Here is an 18,641-nt window from a genome sequence, read left to right as displayed (position 1 = left end):
CAAGGCAGACTAAAGTGGGTAGTGATCTGAAAGTTGACATTGAGCTACTTAAGCCTTAGTTAAAAAGAGCTTTCACATTTCATCATGATCTTTTAAAAGTGAAAATAAGAATCTGTCTTCTATTTCATCATTAATGATTAAAAAAAAAAAGGTTTCTGAAGCATCTCAAGGAAGTGGTGACCGCATGAATTGTAGCTGGAGCAGGAACAGATTTATGGCTACTTCTAGTCAGTCCCTGGGTTCTTCATTATCCCTGAGATTTACCACATAATCACATAATCTACACTGTCACTCTGCCCCTGCACATGCACCTGCTCTCGCTCTCACTAAATGTTGAGGTCCTGGGTAGCAACAGAATTTTCAATACACTGTGTGGTATTCAGCTGGCTTCTAGGTTTCTGTAGCCATGCTTCTGGACAGCACATTTACTTGGGCTTTTAAAGAAAACCAGCTCACAGCTGCCAAGAAAAAACAAGGGAGACACAAGAATGGTAGCCCTTTAGGCAGGATTTTACTACTATTAGAGTTTACTTTTTTCATGTGGCACCCTAGTTTTTAACATCCCAGTAAATCAAAATAATTAATATGCAAGTATAGTTGCAAATAATATAATGAGATAATATGGGATCAGCTGTGTTTCCTTACATGATATATATGCCATTATGTATGTTAACAAATTAAAATCAAATGTTAGCTGATATGTAATTAAGACATTGTAGAGTATCATCAATCATGATATTTTTAAAAATGTTCATAATTATAAATTCAAGTTTGGATACTGATGCAAATGGGCAAGTAACAAAAACTACAGTCAAACTAACTTTCTATGTAGATAGAGATATTGTCTGCAAATTGATGAATTCTTTTAAAAGAAAAATGACAATAGATAACTTTAAATTAGCAAAGGGTCTGAAAGACAGAGATTGGTGTTAGCAAATAAAGCTTGCATTTATTATCAAGAAACATGCTTTTTGAATGTTGGTTATTCTGGGCTAAGAAGCTAAGAATGAAACCAGGTGAGTACCTGGGGAATTAAACTGGATACCACAGGTAAAATAAATAAATGAAAAACCATAATCTGTTTAAAATTTAAAACAAAGAAACAAACAAAAAAAAAGGGTTTTTTAATCCCCCCACATCTAATTTGTTAACTATGGGCTATGTTAAAACTTATCGCCATTTTATCAGGAAATACTATTTTTAAGCATATTGTCTTGTTTTGCTGTTTTTTTTTTTTACCAGAAAATACAGTTACTGTTTTTATTAGTTTTTGCTTATAAATATTCCATACTCCTGATCTGAACTGAAATTTTCATCAGATATGCCCTGTCTGAATTTGGACGTACTATTAATTTTACACTTAAATTGACAATGAACATCATTTATTAGTTGTTCTGAAACAAAGCTTCTGATGTGATAAAACGTTATGGTGAAAATATAGATGTATTTTAATAATGTATTGCCGATGTGGTGAATAAACATATGCTTGAGATTTACAATTTCATATTTACATATTAATAATTGTTTCTAATATATAGTCATGTAATAAATAATGTTAACTTGAATTCAGGAAGTTTGGCTTCCCAAACTATCTTCTATTTGAGAAAGCATTAAGAATGCAATATCTTAGATTTATGCTGATATCAGTTTACATGTCTGATCTAATTTTTAATAAATGTTTTGGGTCTCTGGTAGTAAAAATCTCTTGGATGGGGGGGTTAAAAATATATTATGGTTAATTCTATTATGAAATAGGTTAATATATCAGGTACTCAAAGTTTACATCTTCCATAATATGTATGACCTCCAAAGTTTTAATAGGTAATGTTGCATTACAAGTAGCATATTTGAAAATTATACTTTCTTACTGTATAAGGAATTATGACTTAAAGTATTTTCTTATATTTTTTCTTTTTTCTACTATTTATTCTTTTAAAGTTTTTATTTAAATTCCAGTTAGTTAACATATAGTGTAATATTAGTTTTAGGTGTACAATATAGTGATTCAGCACTTCCATACATCACCTGGTACTCATCACAACTTATAAAAATCATATGCATATTATAATCACATGCATATTATGTCACTTAGAATATATCAGATTAGTCCCATATATAGCCATATATAATCATTATCCTAGGGTTACCTAGATCTAAAAGTGTTGCTAACTATTCTCTGGGGCATACTGTTATGACCCTTCCTTATTTTATAGTGAACATCAGAAATTGAAGAGTCATTCCCAGCATTCCCAAATGCCAAGGGGCTTGAGATCATAAAAAGGATAATAATGACTTATTTCAAGGTAATTTGAGAATTTCACAAATTTAAAAACACAATTTTAAAGTGACAAAATCTGAAAAAAAAGAAGAAAAGAGAAAAATGATGGTAATGTCGGCTCAAATCAGGAGTAGAAAGCAGGTGGCCCATAACTCCAAAATATATTTTGCTTAGCTGCCATAGTGTTAGAAAAGTTAATTCTGTATTAACATCTACATAGAGATTCTAGTTTGTGAGGGCCCCACTTCTACCTGTTGTTTTAAATTTGGGCTGCTTCACACAATTTGGAAAAAATCAGTTATGCTCTTTAATGACATACATTTACAAAGCACTGGTTTAAAGAAAATAATTCAAAGTTTCAGCTGAATTATACTATTTCAAAATAAAATGACTTTTCTTCAAAATGTTCTTCCTCACAGATAATACTAACCATTTATTCATTTAGTGGAGGATCAAAAAATATATTTTAAAAGCGATAAAATAAAACAAGATGGACAGTTTTTTTTGGTCAACATCCTTCTAGCTCATTCTTTTTTCCTCTTCATGCCCCATAGTGATATCCAGTTCATAGGGCTATTTCATGACCCGTTTCTCCTGTGTCTCAACAAAAATTATCCATTTTAAACTTGTTCTTCCATTTCAAAAACCATGTTCTAATATTCAATATTTCTCCTTTATCTTCTTTCTCCCTTTCTTTCCTCTGATTTTTCCTTTTCTTCCGACTGTCTTCTTTTTCCTCTATAAATTTAAATTTCTTCAGGAATACACATTTGATAGGAGGAAATGTGTGTGCGTGTATGTGCATGTGTGTCTGTGTAATAGATTTGATAAAATAATGATTTATTTTAAATCACTGTAAGCAGTGTTTCTCCTACCTATAAGTACTCTTTAAAAATCTATCATTAAAAATAAAGAAAAAAATGGCTAATTCTAACATCAGAACTTAGAAGTCAAATCTCATTAGATTTTCTCATTTGCTACCATTATACTCACAAAAATATAAATGAATTCATCATATGTGGGGGTGTTTTGTGAAAATAATAGGGATTGGTTTTGATATTCATAGCAGGATAAAATCAGTAAATAATCAAGGTTGTATATTGACTTATTCCATTATTGTGTCAGAATCTACATTAGACTACTCTACAAGAATTGCTATTACTGAGTGAACTCACTGTCATAGCAATATCCATGCAAGCAAGGGCTGGAACTGCACTCATTGACATTGATCTCACAGTGTGGACCTGCAAAGCCTTTTGCACATTGGCACTGGTACCCAAGAGGAGATATTTCCAGATTCATTTTCTTTCCAAACACAGCACCATTCTCACAAGGATCAGTAGCCTCACAAGGCCCCAAATCATGGTAAGAATCTGAAAGGGAAGAATCAGAGTGTCCATGTTTATCTAATGAACAAATCCCAACTGCTGTCACTTATATGGCATATGTCTGCATGAATGCATTCAACTTAGTCTCTAGGCAGTGACTCATAATTTTCGTCAATATTACCATTGTGATTCTCTCTATATATATCACAATTTAAGAAAGAAATGTTATTTATGATTTCCATGCTTCATCTAACGAAGCACCAGCAGGCAGCAATGTTAAGTGACAGCATCTTTAAAATACCATTTTGTTTCTTCATACTTTACACCTCTTGTTCAACAATGTTCTCTGAAGACACTGAAATTAAAAACTACATTATTGATGGTTGATTCTCCCTGGGTTTTTTGTCTTTGTTTCTGTTTTTCTGGTACCCTGGAGGTTGCTATCACTATAAGCTTTGCTTGATGGATTTGTTGCTATTCTCAAAACAAGTACACAGTGAAAAAAGAACATTTTAATAAGGTTTTAATCTTAAGAGTAACACCTCAGCCCGGATACTAAGTTTTAAATTTCACTCAGGGACTGTAACTAGATAAAGCGACTGTCACTGCATAAAATATACACAAGTATTTAGAGATAAGAAATAAGATGCTTGACCCAAGAGAATACATACCGAACAAAAAGTGAGGCATAAACAGCATTAAATTGTTCAACAAAGCAAAATCATTATTCAGGTATCAGTTTTCCAGACATAGTAAAAATATTTGTATATTAGGTATTTGGCAAGTACTTAAATAATAGCATCCATTCATCAAAATAGGTAGCGTATACATACAAACAAGTGCCTGGCTGAATATCTCAGAGAAGAAAATAACAAATAATCATTAAGTCCTTTACTCAGATTTTCTTAGTAACTTCTCAGCTGTAGAGATGAAGGAATAATAAACAAACTGTGTTAAGAGATAAAGTTTTAAAAGTTTAGAATATTATATGCAAACAATGAGTCATAGAATACTACATCAAAAACTAACAATGAACCCTATGGTGACTAACATAACATAATAAAAAAAATAGAAGTATAGCAGTAGTTGGAAAAATTCTAAAACCTCTGAATCCCTATGATCCTCCCCTTCTTGTTATCAAGGAAAAAAAAAAAAAAAGTAGGACAATCCTAGAAACTGCTGAAGACATCAACAGTGTATACAATGAAAGATCCAAAATAATACAGTTAGTGTCATAAAACAAGACCAACAGAAACTGTACCAAGCTGAGGGACACTGGGGTATTTCAGTGGGTTAAGTGTCTGCCTTCAGCTCAGGTCATGATCTCTAGGACCTGGGTTTGAGCCCAGTGTTGGGCTCCCTGCTAGTCAGGGAGTCTGCTTCTCCCTCCCGGTGTGCCCCTCCCTCTGCTCGTGCTCTTTCTCACTCTTTCCCTCCCAAATAAATAAATAAAATCTAAAAAAAAAAAAAGAAAAGAAAAGAAAGAAAGAAACTGTACCAAGTTGAATAGACACCCAGTACCTCAGGTTTCCAAGTTCAGTAAAAGAAATAAAAATAAAAACTACTTCCAAAGAGCATAAAAACAAATTATTTCCTTCAATTAAAAAATCTATTAAGTGGCTTTTTCCAGCCATTATGCAAAACAGAAGGGAGGTTCCCCCAAAAATTCAAAATAGAATTACCATATGATCTAATAATTTCACTACTGGGTAGTTAAAGAATACAAAAAAACAAAAACACTAATTCAAATAGATATGTGCACCCTTATGTTTATTGCAGTATTATTTACAGTAGTCAAATTATGGAAGCAGCCCATCAACAGATGAATGGATAAAGAAGACATGGATATATATAATGGAATATTACTCAGCTACCAAAAAGATGAAATCTTGCCATTAGCAGCAACACGAATGGATCTAGAAAGTATAATGCTAAGTGAAACAGGTCAGTCAGAGGAAGACAAACACCATATGATTTCAGTTATATGTGGAATTTAAGAAATAAAACAAATGAACAAAGACAAAAAGAGATAAACTAGGGGTGCCTGGGTGGCTCAGTGGTTTAAAGCCCCTGCCTTTGGCTCAGGTCATGATCCCAGGGTCCTGGGATTGAGCCCCACATCAGGCTCTCTGCTCTGCAGAGAGCCTGCTTCTCCCTCTCTCTCTGCCGCCTCTCTGCCTACTTGTGATCTCTGTATGTCAAATAAATAAATAAATAAAATCTTTAAAAAAAAAAAAAGAGATAAACTAAAAAACAAACAAACAACTCTGAACTATAGAGAACAGACTGATGTTTACCACAGAGGAGGTGGGTGGGAGGATGGCTGAAATAGGTGAGGACACTTATCATGATGAACACTGAATGATATATAGAATTGTTGAATCACTATATTGCACAATTGAAACTAATAAAACACCATGTGTTAGCTATACTGGCATTTAAAAAAAAGCTGTTATGTTAATATGTTGTAAAAGGAAGGAAGAGTTAAATGAAATTCACAAATTTGAAATAATATCTCTGTACACTGGGACAAGATCATATAATGCTTTGTGGTTCATAGGACTTGGACCTGTGTGCACTGAGAAGATGTTAAAATCCTTTCTTAAAAGTTGTAATGAGCTATACTAAGCCTGTTCACACTGAGAATTACACTGCATTTCTAAGTTGTATTTAAAAACATATATAACGTTTATTTTTTTCCCTGAGGTTTTATTTTGCTGAAAACTATATCTTGTTGACACAATTTAAACTCGAGAACCATAGTAATATACATTTTATTTGCATACATAGTTGGTAGGAAAAATTAAAAACCTATTTTCATTAGTTTCCTTTTACAACTATGTCATCAATATGCAAAATCCCAAATGCTTAGGTTTCAACTGAAGTTGCACTGGTAGAAATGTGCATTTAACTGAACTATTTTTCCTTTAATTGAAATTTGCATTAATCAAATTAGTATGCTATTTTCAAGTGTATGAATCACTTTTAGTATCAAGTTCTTTATGATATTATTAAACTTCTTAAAGAAAAATACTGGTTTTGAAAGCTTTAAGTGGATATTGATGTTTATGAAAATGTGAAAATGCTAAACATGAATCCATATTAGTCTAGTGGTTTGAATTTTTTCTTTATGATGACTCAGATAAAGAAAAATGCTGTTTAAAAACTCTGAAGTGATAGCAAAATTCAGAAATTTATGAAAAAGTAGCAATATTATAAATTAGTACATAATAGGTTAGGTGCTACATTTCTGTTAGGAAGTGTCATATAGGAGATATAAATGACAGTAATAAGGGCACAATGACATCCACTACAGAGATACATGAAATGGAAATCAAGTCCTCCAGCTTTCACAGTCTGCAACAAAAACTTCAAAGGATCAGCCTGGACAGTGTAAATTCTTTCATAGCAGAGAGTTAGAGGTATACATTCTGGGTAAACAGAGTAGTTCTTCATGAAGCATACGTCAAAGTAGCGAAGATGTACTGTTTATATCCTCTTAAAACCCATTATGAATCTATTATCCAAACTGTAAAAGACAATGCTTTTTACTAGATGACACTGTGTGTCTTTAATGGATATTAAGGTGGTAATAAATATTTTTGTGCATTGTAAATGACCAGAGAGGTCTACAGTTATCTACCATCGGAAATTTCATGTAGACTAATGAAGCCTGAGTGATGATTTTTTTTTTTAAGATTTATTTATTTGAGAGAGAGAGAGATTGAGAGAGAGAGAGAGAGAGCATGAGAAGGGAGAGGGTCAGAGTGAGAAGTAGACTTCCTGCTGAGCAGGGAGCCCAATGTAGGACTCGATCCAGGGACTCCAGGATCATGACCTGAGCTGAAGGCAGTTGCTTAACCAACTGAGCCACCCAGGTGCCCCTGAGTGATGATTTTTATGGGGAGATATTATCGGTCTCTTTCTACTACACCTCCACCTCTGTTTCCATTTCTAATTCTGTCATCTCTATCACCCATCACTCTGTCTCCTAAATGCTGAAACACACAGCTCCCAATAAATTTTGAAGATTTAATTTCTTCTCAAAGTTAGTGGTCAGTGAGACAGAGAACAATGGAAACAACCACATTTTTTCCCTCATAATCCTTAGATATTTCCTCATTTATTTTCCCATAATACTCATTTATTAGTGGCACATAAGTTGGATGTATTTTATAAATATTGGCCATATATTAGAATTTGCAATTTAAAATATTCAAATAAAAATTACATACAAATGGCCTCTGATTTACTTTGGTTTATGATTTTTCAACTTTACAATGGTGCAAAAGTGACATATGCATTCAATAGAACTGCACTTCAGATTTTCAATTATGATCTTTTCCTGAGGTAGCAATATGTAGTATGATACTCTTGTGATGCTGGGCTACATGACTGTGAGATTAAACAATCAATATACTTACAACCATTCTGTACCCAAACAACCATTCTGTTCTTCACTTTCAGTAGAGTGTTTAGTAAATTACACAAGATATTCAACTCTTTATTATAAAATAATCTTGTTTTAGATGACTTTGTCCAATTATAGTTAATGTAAGTGTTCTGAGCACATTTAAAAGTAGATTTGGCTAAGCTATGATGCTCGGTAGGTTAGGTATTTTACATGCATTTTCTACTTCTGTTAAATTCAACTTATGACAGGTTTAGCAGCACATAAGCTAACTGAAATTGAGGAAGAACTGTATATTTAAGGTGTACAACATAATGACTTGATACATGTACACATAGTGAAATGATTACTGTAGTCAAGTTTACTAACATATCTGCTCACATAGTTACAATTTTTTTGTGTGTATGATTGAGCACAAAAAAGTATATGTATGTATATATACACATACACACATATATATATAGTATTGCTAATTTTTGTTGTACTATTTTGCAATGTTAGCTTAAGTTTTATTTTAAAAATTACAGATACAAAATGAAAAAATTGTCTTTCTGTATGATATCATTTTGAATTTTGGAAATAAAAAAGAAATTCTATTAGATTATTTCAGTGCATTCAAACTGAAAAAGTGTCAAAGATGAAAGATAATTGAGACCAAAGCAAGAAAGGGGTGACATAGTTCTTTTAATCCAATAATTTCTGCATTAATATTTATTTTAAAACATTGTAAATTTTAGATTAAGATAAGTCCATCGATAATAATGTCTGTCTAATAGGAATATTTTTAATCCTTTATCATAAAATTTTTATGGAGTTACATAACCCCACAGAAACTAATGATCTAATTATTCTTAACTCCCCCTTTCCCTTCTTCACCTATGTTTCTAAAGAAATATAAACAAACGTCATGTCTTAAACCAGTCTCATCACCACTTTCAGAACCTTTGTCCTGTTATTTTTTGTCCCACCCATTTTACAAAAAAATTCAGTCATCCACGTAATGGAGTATGTGGTTAAAACTGTGAACACAGGGATACTTGGGTGGCTCAATCAGTTAAGTACCCACTTTCTGCTCAGGTCACGATCCAAGAGTTCTGTGGGGAGGCTGCTTCTTCCTCTCCCTCTGCCCTTGCATGTTCTCTCTCTCTGTGTCAAATAAATAAAATCTTAAAGGGTCACCTGGATGGCTCAGTGGGTTAAAGCCTCTGCCTTCAGCTCAGGTCATGATCTCAGGGTCCTGGGATCAAGCCCCATATCGGGCTCTCTGCTCAACAGGGAGCCAGCTTCCCCCTTTCTCTCTTTGCCTACCTCTCTGCCTACTTGTGTTCTCTGTCTATCAAATAAATAAAATCTTTAAAAAATTTTTAAAAATTTAAAAAATTAAATTTTAAAAACAAAAAAGTTAAAAAAATACTGTGAACACAGGAATCACAATCATACGCTAGAAAATACTTACTTTATACAAAAAGAAGAGAGTAAGTGAGGAGAGTGGAACAAAAAAAGATGTTAAGACATATAGAAAAAAACAGCAAAACTACTGGCATAAATCCTATATTATCAATAATCATGCTAAGAGAAAGAAGCCAGTTATAAAAGTTCACATCTCATTATATTTATATTAAATGTCTAGAATAGGCAAATCTATGGAGGAAGACAGTAGAGTGTGGCTGCCTAGAGTTGGAGGAGGGAGGAGATGAAGAGTGACTGCTAATGGGTACAGAGTTTCTTTTAGGGGTGATGGAATGTTCTTAAATAATGTGGCAATGATGGTTGTTCAAATCTGTGATTATGCTAAAATCTGCTGAATTGTATAAATATGTGAATTTTATGATATACAAATTATATCAATAAAGTTATTAAAATAAAATAGGGTAATATTATCTTTTTTAATAATATTAACTGATATTCCTGTTAAACCCTGGTTAGTCTCCATTAGGTCAATCCACTGATTGATTAAGGGAAGAACAGACACCATATACAATTAAGAATTCAGTTGATCAGGGTCATTGGCCTATAATTTTATTTTCTTAAAACGTCCTTATCTGACTTTGGTATCAGGATGATGCTCAACTTTTAAAATGGGTTTGGGAATGTTTCCTCCTTTTCATTTTTTTTTTCTTTTTTTTCTTTTTGGAAGTGTTTGAGAAAGATTCTTCTTCAAATGTTCAGTAGAATTCACCATGAAAGGGTCTAGTCCCAGGCCTTTCTTTGGTGGGAGGTTTTTGATTATTGATTCATTCACTTTACTCATTATTGGTTTATTCAATTGTTCTATTTCTTTATGATTCAGTCTTGGTAGGTTGTGTGTTTGTAGAAATTTATCCATTTCTTCTAACTTACCCAGTTTGTTGGCATGTAATTGTTCATAGTAGTCTCTTAGACCCTTGTATGTGTTTTCTGCAGGCATGGGTGAAATGATTTTTTTTAGCAAGGGTCTGAAGGGCTAAACTCCTGATCTTGATAGCCATAGTAAATTTAGCAGCACTGAAAGCTAAAGGGAATCCCTGAAGTGCAGGGTGGTGAGATGAACTTGAGAAAATGAGAGAATGATCTTACAATGAACAAGGAAAGAGAACAAACCACAATTTACATCAATCTTGGTCTCTCAGTGGAGGGTGGTACAGTGGCAGAAAAGGGCAAATGGATGAAGCACTATGAGAAACTTCAAGAAGCCAGAGAAACTCAGGTACAACACACAAATGAAACAATTTTCTCCAAGCCATGATGTTACATAAACCAACTCTAACCCCAGATGCCACACTGAAGTGAGTGGGGGGGATCCCAAAAGGAGAAATCCCACAAAACACAGATTATTTAACACAAAAGAAGCTGGCATTTAACCTGGGAATAGTAAACTACCTTATATCAACAATGACAATACTTTTAAAACAAGCTTTTAGTCAAGCTTATTTTATGTCCTCAGCAGCAATACCTTCAATGATATGCCGAGATTAAATATAAAAGGAAGTTGCTTGTCTGCAAGTTTACATTTTTAGTACTGTATATTTTGATCCTGTACACAAACTTCAAGATGCTGACTTTCAGTTTAATGAAGAGCAGGCAAGCTTGGGACACAAAAACCCCCTACATCCCAATGCTGTGATACATTGTACAATACTGGGGATGTCACTCAAGAATAATATAAATCTTTTGCTTTTAAGTGGAACACCAAGTATTTATCAGGGAATAGTCTAAGAGTTCAGTGTAGATCCTTGCCTAGTCATTTTCCCAATCCCTTATCTTAATGCCACTGACAGGATTACAATTTTCAAGAATATTTCTCCTATCACAAGACATTTAATTCAAATTTTAAATTAAAATATGGTACATAATGGCCCAATAAATTAATCAATCTCAAGTAATAAATGGTTGATGAAGTCAAAAGTTTGAAGAAAGCACAATACTAGTCAAGACTCAGAGGCTTCTAGGTCACATAACTACAGCTTTAATACAAACAACTTTAGTCTCACAGGTGGTCTTAATTTGTCATCACATTTTACAAAATTATGTTTACTTTGGAAAATAGTAATAAATGTATATCTGTAGCTTCTACTCAGAGTAAATAAAGGATAAACGTAACAGTTATGAAAATATTTCTAGCATTTGTATGTTTAGGGAGTTTTGATTCACTGATGAGGCATATAAAGTCAATGTAAGGTAAGATCTGATGCATGATTTAGGTAATATTCATAGTAATAGCACTCACTTAGGGGCGCCTGGGTGGCCAAATGGGTTAAGCCTCTGCCTTTTGCTCAAGTCATGACTCCAGGGTCCTGGGATGGAGCCCCACATCACTCCCTGCTCAGCAGGGAGCCTATTTCTCCCTCTCTCTCTGCTTCTCCCCCAGCTCGTACCTACCCCCCACCCCATAAATAAAGAAAATCTCGAAGAAAATAGTAACTATTACTTAGAACTTAAAACACACTAGGTACTATCTTATGTGGTTTATATGTGCTAACTCACTTTAACCTTATAAAGAACCTGTGAGTGGTTATTGCTATTATCCCCTGTTTTTTTAAATTTATTTATTTATTTTAATAAACATATAATGTATTTTTATCCGCAGGGGTACAGGTCTGTGAATCGCCAGGTTACACATTTCACAGCACTCATCATAGCACATACCCTCCCCAATGTCCATATCCCCACCACCCTCTCCCGTCGCCCCTCTCCCCAGCAAACCTCAGTCTGTTTTTGAGATTGAGTCTTTTATGGTTTGTCTCCCTCCCAGTCCTACCTTCTTTCATTTTTTCTTTACCAACCTCCCAACCCCCCCACATTGCATCTCCACTTCCTCATATGAGGGAGATCATATGATAGTTGTCTTTCTCCGATTGACTTATTTTGCTAAGCATAATACACTCTAATTCCATCCATGTCATTGCAAATGGCAAGATTTCATTTCTTTTGATGGCTGCATAGTATTCCATTGTGTATATATACCACATCTTCTTTAACCATGCATTTGTTGATGGCCATCTAGGTTCTTTCCATAGTTTGGCTATTGTGGACATTGCTGCTATAAACATTCGGGTGCATGTGCCCCTTTGGAGCACCAAGTTTGTATCTTTAGGATATATACCCAGTAGTGCAATCTCTGGATCATAGGGTAGCTATATTTTCAACTTTTTGAGGAACCTCCACACTGTTTCCCAGAGTGGTTGCACCAGCTTGCATTCCCACCAGCTTGCATTCCCCTTTCTCTGCATCCTCGCCAGCATCTGTCATTTCCTGACTTGTTAATTTTAGCTATTCTGACTGGTGTGAGGTGATATCTCATTGTGGTTTTGATTTGTATTTCCCTGATGCCGAGTGATGTGGAGCACTTTTTCATGTGTCTGTTGGCCATCTGGATGTCTTCTTTGCAGAAATGTCTGTTCATGTCCTCTGCCCATTTCTTGATTGGATTATTTGTTCTTTGGGTGTTGAGTTTGCTAAGCTCTGTATAGATTTTGGATACTAGCCCTTTATCTGATATGTCGTTTGCAAATATCTTCTCCCATTCTGTCAGTTGTCTTTTGGTTTTGTTAACTGTTTCCTTTGCTGTGCAAAAGCTTTTGATCTTGATGAAATCCCAATAGTTCATTTTTGCCCTTGCTTCCCTTGCCTTTGGCGATGTACCTAGGAAGATGTTGCTGCGGCTGAGGTCGAAGAGGTTGCTGCCTGTGTTCTCCTCAAGGATTTTGATGGATTCCTTTCTCACATTGAGGTCCTTCATCCATTTTGAGTCTATTTTCGTGTGTGGTGTAAGGAAATGATCCAATTTCATTTTTCTGCATGTGGCTGTCCAATTTTCCCAACACGATTTGTTGAAGAGGCTGTCTTTTTTCCATTGGACATTCCTTCCAGCTTTGTCAAAGATTAGTTGACCATAGAGTTGAGGGTCTATTTCTGGGCTCTCTATTCTGTTCCATTAATCTATGTGTCTGTTTTTGTGCCAGTACCACACTGACTTGATAATGACAGCTTTGTAATAGAGCTTGAAGTCTGGAATTGTGATGCCACCAACTTCGGCTTTCTTTTTTAATATTCCTTTGGCTATTCGAGGTCTTTTCTGGTTCCATATAAATTTTAGGATTGTTTGTTCTATTTCTTTGAAAAAAAATGGATGGGATTTTGATAGGGATTGCATTAAATGTGTAGATTGCTTTAGGTAGGATAGACATTTTCACAATATTTATTCTTCCAATCCATGAGCATGGAACATTTTTCCATTTCTTTGTGTCTTCCTCAATTTCTTTCATGAGTACTTTATAGTTTTCAGATTATAGATTCATTGCCCCTTTGGTTAGGTTTATTCCTAGGTATTGTATGGTTTCGGGTGAATTGTAAATGGGACTGATTCCTTAATTTCTCTTTCTTCTGTCTTGTTGTTAGTGTAAAGAAATGCAACTGATTTCTGAGCATTGATTTTATATCCTGACACTTTACTGAATTCCTGTACAAGTTCTAGCAGTTTTGGAGTGGAGCCTTTTGGGTTTTCCACATATAATATCATATCATCTGCAAAGAGTGATAGTTTGACTTCTTCTTTGCCGATTTGGATGCCTTTAATTTCTTTTTGTTGTCTGATTGCTGAGGCTAGGACTTCTAGTACTATGTTGAATAGCAGTGGTGATAACGGACATCCCTGCCGTGTTCCTGACCTTAGCGGAAAAGCTTTCAGTTTTTCTTCATTGAGAATGATATTTGCAGTGGGGTTTTCATAAATGGCTTTGTATTGAGGTATGTGCCCTCTATCCCTACACTTTGAAGAGTTTTAATCAGGAAGGGATGCTGCACTTTGTCAAATGCTTTTTCAGCATCAATTGAGAGTATCATATGGTTCTTATTCTTTCTTTTATTAATGTATTGTATCACATTGATTGATTTGCGGATGTTGAACCAAGCTTGTAGCCCTGGAATAAATCCCACTTGGTCGTAGTGAATAATCCTTTTAATGTACTGTTGGATCCTATTAGCCAGTATTTTGGTGAGAATTTTCGCATCTGTGTTCATCAAGGATATTGGTCTGTAATTCTCTTTTTTGATGGGATCCTTGTCTGGTTTTGGGATCAAGGTGATGCTGGCCTCATAAAATGAGTTTGGAAGTTTTCCTTCCATTTATATTTTTTGGAACAGTTTCAGGAGAATAGGAATTAATTCTTCTTTAAATGTTTGGTAGAATTCCCCTGGGAAGCCGTCTGGCCCTGGACTTTTGTTTGTTTGGGATTTTTGATGACTGTTTCAATCTCCTAACTGGTTATGGGTCTATTCAGGTTTTCTATTTCTTCCTGGTTCAGTTGTGGTAGTTTATATGTCTCTAGGAATGCATCCATTTCTTCCAGATTGTCAAATTTGTTGGTGTAGAGTTGCTCATACTATGTTCTTATAATTGTCTGTATTTCTTTGGTGTTGGTTGTGATCTCTCCTCTTTCATTCATGATTTTATTTATTTGGATCCTTTCTCTTTTCTTTTTGATAAGTCTGGCCAGGGCTTTATCAATTTTATTAATTCTTTCAAAGAACCAGCTCCTAGTTTCATTGATTTGTTCTATTGTTTTTTTGGTTTCTATTTCATTGATTTCTGCTCTGATCTTTATGATTCCTCTTCTCCTGCTGGGATTAGGCTTTCTTTGTTGTTCTTTCCCTAGCTCTTTTAGCTGTAGGGTTAGGTTGTGTATTTGAGACCCTTCTTGTTTCTTGAGAAAGGTTTGTACCACTATATATTTTCCTCTCAGGACTACCTTTGTTGTGTCCCACAGATTTTGAACCGTTGTGTTTACATTATCATTTGTTCCCATGAATTTTTTCAATTCTTCTTTAATTTCCTGGTTGACCCATTCATTCTTTAGAAGGATGCTGTTTAGTCTCCATGTATTTGGGTTCTTTCCAAATTTCCTCTTGTGATTGAGTTCTAGCTTCAGAGCATTGTGGTCTGAAAATATGCAGGGAATGATTCCAATCTTTTGATAACGGTTGAGACCTGATTTAGGACCGAGAATGTGATCTATTCTGGAGAATGTTCCATGTGCACTAGAGAAGAATGTGTATTCTGTTGCTTTGGGATGAAATGTTCTGAATATATCTGTGATGTCCATCTGGTCCAGTGTGTCATTTAAGGCCTTTATTTCCTTGTTGATCTTTTACATGGATGATCTGTCCATTTCAGTGAGGGGAGTGTTAAAGTCCCCTACTGTTATTGTATTATTGTCGATGTGTTTCTTTGATTTTGTTATTAATTGGTTTATATAGTTGGCTGCTCCCATGTTAGGGGCATAGATATTTAAAATTGTTAGATCTTCTTGTTGGACAGTTCCTTTGAGTATGATATAGTGTCCTTCCTCATCTCTTATTATAGTCTTTGGCTTAAAATCTAATTGATCTGATATAAGGATTGCCACTCCTGCTTTCTTCTGATGTCCATTAGCATGGTAAATTCTTTTCCACCCCCTCACTTTAAATCTGGAGGTGTTCGGGTTTAAGATGAGTTTCTTGTAGGCAACATATAGATGGGTTTTGTTTTTTCATCCATTCTGATACCCTGTGTCTTTGGATTTTTGCATTTAGCCATTAACATTCAGGGTAACTATTGAGAGATATGAATTTAGTGCCATTGTATTGCCTGTAAGGTGACTGTTACTCTATATTGTCTCTACTTCTTTCTGATCTACTACTTTTAGGGTCTCTCTTTGCTTAGAGGACCCCTTTCAATATTTCCTGTAGAGCTGGTTTGGTGTTTGCAAATTCTTTCAGTTTTTGTTTGTCCTGGAAGCTTTTTATCTCTCCTTCTATTTTCAATGATAGCCTAGCTGGATATAGTATTCTTGGCTGCATGTTTTTCTCGTTTAGTGCTCTGAATATATCATACCAGTTCTTTCTGGCCTGCCAGGACTCTGTGGATAGGTCCACTGCCAATCTAATGTTTTTACCCTTGTATGTTACAGACTTCTTTTCCCAGGCTGCTTTCAGGATTTTCTCTTTGTCACTAAGACTTGTAAATTTTACTATCAGGTAACAAGGTGTGGACCTATTTTTATTGATTTTGATGGGCATTCTTAGCATCTCCTGGATTTTGATGTTTGTTCCCTTTGCCATATTAGGGAAATTCTCTCCAATAATTCTCTCCAATATACCTTCTGCTCCCCTCTCTCTTTCTTCTTCTTCTGGAATCCCAATTATTCTAATGTTGTGTCATCTTATGGTGTTACTTATCTCTTGAATTCTCTCCTCGTGGTCCAGTATTTGTTTGTCCCTCTTTTGCTCAGCTTCTTTATTCTCTGCCATTTGGTCTTCTATATCGCTAATTCTTTCTTCTGCCTCATTTATCCTAGCAGTAAGAGCTTCCATTTTTGATTGCACCTCATTAATAGCTTTTTTTATTTCAACTTGGTTAGATTTTAGTTCTTTTATTTCTCCAGAAAGGGCTTTTATCTCTCCAGAGAGGGTTTCTCTAATATCTTCTATGCCTTTTTTGAGCCCAGCTAGAACCTTGAGAATCATCATTCTGAACTCTAGATCTGTCATATTACCAATCTGTATTGATTAGGTCCCCAGCCTTCAGTACTGCCTCTTGCTCTTTTTTTTTGTGGTGACTTTTTCTGCCTTGTCATTTTGTCCAGATAAGATTTGCTTTCTCCTCCTCTGGAATTCCGCTGTTCTCCTTGGTGAGTGAAGTTGGTCTTGGCTGGGTTTCTTGTTGATCTTCTCGGGGAGGGGCCTGTTGTAGTGATTCTCAAGTGTCTTTGTGCCAGGCAGAATTGCACTGCCCTTACCAGGGGTCGGGCAAAGTAATCCGCTCGGGTTTGCTTTCGGGAACTTTTGTTCCCTGAGTTCTTTACATAGAGTTCCGGAGGACGGGAATGAAGATGGCAGCCTCCCAGTCTCTGGCCCGGAGGAGCTGAGAGCTCGGGGTCCTGCTCCTCAGTGCACCCTCAGAGAAAAGCGCCCAACCGCCCCCGTCTATTTGGCCTCTTGTAGTGCTTGGAGGAAAGCGCTCAATGGGTCGCACTTGGAGAAAAGTGCCCAGTGGCTTCCGTCTCCGTGGCCTCCGGCTGCGCTCTGAGCTCACCCAGCCTTTGACTGGTTCAAGGTAACCCTGAGCTGAGAGCTCACTCCTTGGCTTTGTCGCTGTAGCAGGCTTCCCCGCTCTAATACCTGCAAGCTCTGCGACACTCAGAAACCCCCAGTCCTTCTGTGACCCTGCGGGACCTGAGGTTATGCTGACCCTGTGTGGGCTTCCCCCCAGTTTAGCCTCTGGAGCAATGTCCCTCCATGGAGCAGACTTTTAAAAGTCCAGATTTAGTGCTTTGTTGCTCTGCCGCTTGCCGGGAGCCAGCCCCTCCCCCCGCGGTCTATCTTCCCGTCACTTTGGATTCACTTCTCTGCAGGTCCTACCTTTCAGAAAGTGATCGATTTTCTGTTTCTAGAATTGTTGCTCTTCTTCTCTTCGATTTCCTGTTGGATTTGTAGGTGTTCACAATGGTTAGATAAGCTATCTAGCTGATCTCCTGCTACCTGATGTCATGTCATTCTGCTACTTCTCCGCCATCTTGACTCTTCTCCCCTATTATCCCCTTTTTTTAGGTGAGCAAATTGTGTCACAGATTGATTATGTCAGTAGAGGAGAGATGCTCTGTCTCAGACATCTGGCCCCAGAATCTATGAATTCAATCACAGTGCATTGCTGCTCCTTATGCATTTCAGATTTTCAAAACTATATTTGTTGGTTTGATTTTTAAAGTAAGAAGTACGAAGTAATTTCATGTAAATAATCTTAAATTAAAAATCCATTTTGTTTTGTATTTAATCTGAGATGCCTACCAGTTGAAAATCATAGGTTTTGATGAAAATTATTACCCTAGTTCTAGTGATTCTATGCAAACAGAAAATATACACAGCTTTTAAAAAAGGCTCCAAATATTAAGTCCTAGGAACTAACATTCACCCTCGTTTGAAAGTTCTCCAAAATGACTTTTTAAGTAACCTTGAAAAAAGTTAGTTGTATGTTCCTCTAGCCATTCATTGAGTATTATCAGTCAGTGATTGGTTTCAGCAATTTCATGGCATCAATCCTCAACTAGAGTGATTAAAGGTAGTGAATTTAGGGTAAAGTCTAAAACTGAACTAAATAGAAGCAGAAAAA

The 18,641-nt window shown here is 35.6% G+C and overlaps 1 protein-coding gene across 1 annotated transcript in view; it reads right to left on the bottom strand.

Moving 5' to 3' along the window:
- LOC111152227 (eyes shut homolog (Drosophila)) overlaps nucleotides 1-18,641 on the bottom strand; it is a 1,631,332-nt gene that overhangs the window by 1,200,539 nt on the left and 412,152 nt on the right.

Source organism: Enhydra lutris, unplaced genomic scaffold (genome assembly GCF_002288905.1).
Source record: "Enhydra lutris kenyoni isolate GAN:26980312 unplaced genomic scaffold, ASM228890v2 scaffoldscaffold28, whole genome shotgun sequence".
Lineage (NCBI taxonomy): Eukaryota > Metazoa > Chordata > Mammalia > Carnivora > Mustelidae > Enhydra > Enhydra lutris.
This window is presented reverse-complemented; position numbering and strand designations above follow the sequence as displayed.